A 7,364-nucleotide genomic window follows, 5' to 3' on the forward strand; every position below is an offset into this window, starting at 1 on the left:
TTTATATAATTATATTTTTTTATGAATAAACACAAGCACACACATATTCACATGTTTTCGCATAAACACACGCATATACTTGCACACACACGCACACACACACACACACACACACACACACACACACACACACACACACACACACACACACACACACACACACACAAGCACACATCCGACGTTGGAATGAACGCGCTGGTTCGGCCTTGACTAAGCGCGTTGGGTTACGCTGCTGGTCAGGCATCTGCTTGGCTTGGCAGATGTGGTGTAGCGTATATGGTTTTGTCCGAACGCAGTGACGCCTCCTTGAGCTACTGAAACTGAAACTGGTTCGGCCTTGAGAGCCTACCTCAGGTATGTTTAAACAAATAGATCAATACAAAAGATAACCATCGTTGTTTCTTTTACTTTATTTTTATTCCTTTTAACGAGAGCGGAAGACACTAATCTACGTTATGTTACCATAACCAGGTTTTCTTTTTATTCCTTTTAACGAGAGCGGAAGACGCTAATCTACGTCATGTTACCATAACCAGGTTCTCTTTTTATTCCTTTTAACGAGAGCGGAAGACACTAATCTACGTCATTTTACCAGGTTCTCCATCTCGCAAACGCAGACATCAACCAGACTGTTTTCAAACTCATTAGTTTCTCTCTGTCTCTCTGTCTTTCTCTGTCTCTCTCTGTCTCTTTGTCTCCTTGTGTCTCTGTTTCTCTGTGTCTGTCTCTGTCTGTCTGTATGTCTCTGTGTCTCTGTCTGACCGTCTTGAGCTGTTTGATCGTCTGTTTCTCTGTCTCTGTCTCTCCCTCTCTCATTCTTTATCTCTCTCTACAGCTCTGTCTGTCTGTCTCTCTTTCTTTGTCCGTCTGTCTCTCTTTCCCATGTGTCTAGAGTGGGTGGACGTTAATCTCAATATGTGTTTTCTTAATCAGATTAGACTTTTCGCGAACAATAAAACATATAAATCACTCCTCTCTCTCTCTCTCTCTCTCTCTCTCTCTCTCTCTCTCTCTACTTCTCTCTCTGTCTCTCTCTGTCTCTCTCTGTCTCTCTCTCTCTCTCTCTCTCTCTCTCTCTCTCTCTCTCTGTCGCTACCCATCTGTCTATGTTTCTCCCTCTCTATCTCTACCTGTCTATCTATGTATTTATTTATCGATCGATCGACCAACCAACCAACCAACCAACCAACCAACCAACCAACCTATCTATCTATGGGTATAGACAGAGATATCTCCTTCCGTGAAAAATGAAGTGGTTTTCTGGCGAACTGTACATCATAAAAGAGTGGTAGCGAATCATTAAAACACGACAAATGACGTACAGGAACATACTGTCGATTTATCGTGGTTAGCTTACATATCTCTTATCATTTCATCTCTTCCTCCTTGACAGGAAAAAAAATGAAAAAAATAAACCGCACTTGTGGTCGTTGCCAATGAGAAATAATGAACATGCGTTATGAATGCGCATCAATTCACTCTGTCTGAAATCCAAAGAGAAATCTGAGCAAAAAGGTGTGGAAAATGCACGAGAAAGCAAACTACAGAAAAAGCATTTCTAGAGGTCATCATCATCATCATCATTAGCATTAGAGTGATGGCCGAGTGGTTGGGCGCCCAACTTGGAAGCAAGTGTCCATAAGTTCGAGTTCCGCGAGCCCCAAATATGGACCGGGACAGACAGACAGACAGAAAGACAGGCACAAAGATAAGACAGGGACAGAGACAGACAGAAAGACAGGCAAAGAGATAAAACATGGACAGAGACGACAGAAGTCTAGGCACAAAGATAAAACATGGACAGAGACAGACAGACAGAAAGACAGGCAAAGAGATAAAACATGGACAGAGACAGACAGACAGAAAGACAGGCACAGAGATAAAACATGGACAGAGACAGACAGACAGAAAGACAGGCAAAGAGATAAGACATGGACAGGGAGACAGACAGATAGACAGGCACAAAGATAAGACAGGGACGTAGACAGAGAGACAGACAAGCAAAGAGATAAAACATGGACAGAGACAGACAGAAAGACAGGCAAAGATATAAAACATGGACAGAGACAGACAGACAGAAAGACAGACAAAGAGATAAGACGTGGACAGAGACAGACAGAAAGACAGGCACAAAGATAAGACAGGGACGTAAACAGACAGACAGAAAGACAGGCACAAAGATAAGACATGGACAGAGACAGACAGACAGAAAGACAGGCACAGAGATAAGACATGGACAGATAGAGAGAAAGACAAGCAAAGAGATAAGACATGGACAGAGACAGACAGACAGAAAGACAGGCAAAGAGATAAAACATGGAAATAGACAGACAGACAGACAGGCACAAAGATAAAACATGGACAGAGACAGACAGACAGAAAGACAGGCAAAGAGATAAGACATGGACAGAGACAGACAGACAGAAAGACAGGCAAAGAGATCAGACATGGACAGAGACAGACAGACAGAAAGACAGGCAAAGAGATAAGACATGGACAGAGACAGACAGACAGAAAGACAGGCAAAGAGATAAGACATGGAAATAGACAGAAAGACAGGCAAAGAGATAAAACATGGACAGAGACAGACAGACAGACAGACAGACAGAAAGACAGGCACAAAGATAAAACATAGACAGAGACAGACGGAAAGACAGGCAAAGAGATAAGACATGGACAGACAGAGAGAAAGACAGACAGGCAAAGAGATAAGACGTGGACAGAGACAGAGAGAAAGGGAGAGTTAAGTTGAGGGAGACGCAGAAACAGGGACACGGGGTGGGACAGGCAGACAGACAGCTCGTTATTTCCAGTGTCAAGATCGTGACAAAAAAAACCAGCCGGCTGATCCATACACGCTACACCGTTTATAAGTTTAAAAAAAAATGGTGGCGGGGGGCGGGGGGGCGGGGGGTTGGGGATGGGAGATGTAAGAATGGCGATGGTGGAGACCAGATGAGTGATCTGTGCGTAAGCCCAACGCGTTGGTGAGGCCTTGATATATATATATATATATATATATATATATATATATATATATATATATATATATATATATATATATATCCATCTACGTATCTATCTATCCATCTATCTATGCACCGTGGCTAAAGACAGCGATATCACACAAGCGTGCGGGCACACACACACACGCACGCACACACACACACACACACACACACACACACACACACACACACACACACACACACACACACATACACACATACATACATACATACATACCAATAAAGACACGCGCGCGCGTTACGAAATGTAACCCGAGACAAAAAAAAAAAAAAAAAAAAAAAAGAAAAAAAGGTTACCGAAACATGTTGAACTTACCTCTTTCCCAGTCAGGGACGAACTGAGTCTCTTATTAAGTGTTCAACAGCACATGCTGATTATACAGCTCCGTTACCCTCTGGTTGGTGATTTCCTCTTGAAGTGTACAGCTTTACACACACATACACGCTCTCCTGGAAAGATAACGTAGAACCGCTGCAGAACAATGGCAACACACACACACACAAAGTGAGAGGGAGAGAGAGAGAGAGAGTGACAGCTCCGTGGCAGAATTCAGCGTTGGACAGTGTTTGACCAGTGATCACAGTTCAAAACCGCTTTGTCAGCATGGTGTCGTTTCCTCGTGAAAGGCGTTTGTTTCACTTCAATTTTCCCCACCCTTGCCAAGTGTGAACGGAAACCTGACTTCGTTCAGGGGGGGCGGCGGGGGGGGGGGGGGGGGGAGGAGAGGGGGGGGGGAGGTTAAAACGGCGGAAAGAGAGATCCAGCCCGAGCCCACAGGACACAGTGAACATGAATTCACTGCCCCCTGTGAGCGTGAAAGGGTGTGGGGATATTTAACTCTCTCCATACGAACGGCGAAAGAGACGACGTTAACAGCGTTTCACCCCAATTACCATCATCAAATTATTGCAAGCGGGAAGGCTCTTATACTGAAGACGTGAATGTTGACAAAGAATACCACAATTCTGACGACGGAAGCTAAAGGTTGGGTCATTCAGACACCCACTAGACACCCGAGGGGTCTATGTAGAGGAGAAGAGAGGACTGGCCGTACTGAGTGGGTTAATCTGTCTACACCACCATGTCCAGACTGACAGAGTGTTGCGAGCACCGGCAAGTTGACAGAAGGCACCAAGGTCACCAGCGCAAAGTTAGCTTAAGAATGTTCATAACCCCACGATAAACACCATAGTACTTAGGAACATTCTGAACCCAAAGCAAACAGCACTGCAAAGATGATAATAATAATAATAATAATAATAATAATAATAATAATAATCATAATAATAACAATAATAATAATAATAATAATAATGGTACTTATATGGCGCTGAATCTTGTGCATAGACAAATCTAAGCGCTTTCGCACCAGTCATTCTCACGCACGCATAACTCTAAAACTGGAGAAACTAAAGACAAGGAAGAGGCAGGGAAAGGAGGCTATTTTGGGAAGAGGTGGGTTTTAAGGCCAGACTTGAAAGAGCTGAGTGTGGAGACTTGACGAAGCGAAAGAGGATGTTCATTCCAATTGCAAGGTCCAGAGACAGAGAAAGAACGGTGGCCAACAGTCGAGAGTTTGAATCTGGGTATGCGTAAGTGGAGTGGATCCGAAGCCGATCGTAGTGAGAAAGATCGCCTTATGCAACGTGGGCCAGGTTCTAAAGAGCTTCCGTGGTGATCACCTATCCTGTAGGGCAGTGACACCTGGACACTGGGTGCCAGATAGGAACGAGAGGTCGACACCTTCCACATGCCCGGGCTCCGACGCATCCTGGCAGGACAAGGTCTTCAACGACACTATCTTCGAGAAGGCCGGTGACGGGAGCAATAGCCAAGTGGTTAAAGCATTGGACTTTCAATCTGAGGGTCGAGGGTTCGAATCTCGGTAACGGCGCCTGGTGGGTAAAGGGTGGAGATTTTTCCGATCTCCCAGGTCAACTTTGTTCAGACCTGCTTAGTGCCTGAACCCTCTTCGTGTGTTTACGCAAGCAGAAGATCCAATACGCACGTTAAAGATCGTGTAATCCATGTCAGCGTTCGGTGGGGGTATGGAAACAAGAACATACCCAGCATGCAAACCCCCGAAAACGCAGTATGGCTGCCTACATGGTGGGGTTAAAAACAGTCCTGCACGTAAAAGCACACTCGTGTACATACGAGTGAACGTGGGATTTGCAGCCCACTAACAAAGAAGAAATAGAAAAGAGGGATGGGATCCCGAGCAATGTACACCCTCCTCAAGCACAGACGCAATCACTGGCTCGGACACGTCGTCCGAATGAACGACGGCCGAATACCCAGGGACCTGGCTGAGGGAAAGCACCCCGCAGGCAGACCCCAACTACAAAAGATGTCCGAAAAGGAGACCTGAGGACCCAAAGTATCAGCCCAAAGCTTTAGCCTCCGAACGATCATACTTGAAGCACACAGTGCAAAACGGCCTCTCCTCAGCAAGTTCCAACAAAACACCAGCCCAGCACTTAGAGGTAAACGGCGAAGAAAGAAAGCCTGACAGACAGAGAGGACGAACAAACATCAGACTTTGTCTGCACAAAAGTGCTGCAGAGATTGTCTGTCATTCCCCAACACGGCTGTCAAGGCTCAACCCACACTGCACCGGAAACATCACCCAGAGCTACTCTTCGTTATCTCCCGAGACTGAAGGGTGCCTTCCATTACACACACAGGAGCGCGCGCGCGCACACACACACACAACACATACACACACACACACACACACACACACACACACACACACATACACACAGCCACACACAGACACACACACACACACACACACACACACACACATACACACACACACGCACACATACATACACACACACACACACACACACACACACACAGAGGCACGCACGCACGCGCACACACACACACACACACACACACAGCCACAGCCACACACACACACACACACACACACACCACTCACACACACACACACACACACACACGCACACTCACACACACACACACAGCCACACACACACACACACACACACATGCGCACGCGCATGAACGCACGCACGCACGCACGCACACATACATACATACCCACACATAGATAGACAGATATCCATATACATAGTTTGTTTGGTTGTTTTCTTAATATTATTTTTGGTGCGTTCTAAAAATTTGACCAGGGTACACATGTGTTGGATCAGTGCGTAGATCTGGTATGCGCTTCATTAAAAAAAAGAAGAAAAAAGATGTGGTGGTGTAGCATGTATGGATAAGTCCGCACGCCTTGGAACTGAGACTGAAAGTGGTGTGTGTGTGTGTGTGTGTGTGTGTGTGTGTGTGTGTGTGTGTGTGTGCAATCTGAAACAAAAAGTAAGCACACGTTCGTGGAGACATAATACCCACGAGGGTGGCATTATTTCTGATATATTTACACCCATTTTCCTCTCCACCCCAAAAAAACAAAAAAACTGATGCCCTGTTTCCCAAGTGTCTGTGGAAACGATAGAGATGATGAAGAAATACGGGATGGCTCCGTCACCTTCCCTGCCCCCTGACCAGAATTTATTGTCCCCCGATAAGCCGAACGCCGGTTTGCTGAAAGAAACACAAACGTCTCAGCGTCCGGGAGGTGTGTTCAGTTGAGGCGTATGATCAGATGTGAACCGTTTCGTCTTCGGTGAGAAGTGGAGGCTTTGATGTTGTTTGATAGTTGTGTCCGTCGATGACCACTAGAACAGCAGAGGAGGCATCTACTGTCCTGACTATCAGGGCTAGAAAAATAGCGGGGAGTGTTTTGCCCACTCTCTCGGCCAAGAGGGTTTTAGGACAGTTGGTGTTTGGATGGCTCCCAAAGGCCAACTAGCCCCCAAAGCTGCAGCACTAAAAGCCAGTGCAATCTTGCCTCCTGGTTAACGTTTTCAGAGTCACAGTCCTTCACAAAAGACTAAGCTGTAAATGTCTTACCATTGCAGTGGAGAAACTATTGATCATACAGCTCGCACTTTGCGTTGGCCCAGCTGTAAGCGTATGTCAATCTGTCAATCTCTGACGGGCGCAATAGCCGAATGGTTAAAGCGCTGGACTTTCAATCTGAGGGTCCTGGGTTCGAATCTCGGTGCACCTGGTGGGTAAAGGGTGGAGATTTTTCCGATCTCCCAGGTCAACATATGTGCAGACCTGCTTAGTGCCTGAACCCCCTTCGTGTGTATACGCACGCAGAAGATCAAATACGCACGTTAAAGATCCTGTAATCCATGTCAGCGTTCGGTGGGTTATTGAAACAAGAATATACCCAGCATACACATCCCCGAAAACGAAAATGTTACATGTCTGTCTGAGTGTGTATGCGT

The sequence above is a fragment of the Babylonia areolata genome, chromosome 2 (assembly GCF_041734735.1).
Source record: "Babylonia areolata isolate BAREFJ2019XMU chromosome 2, ASM4173473v1, whole genome shotgun sequence".
Lineage (NCBI taxonomy): Eukaryota > Metazoa > Mollusca > Gastropoda > Neogastropoda > Buccinidae > Babylonia > Babylonia areolata.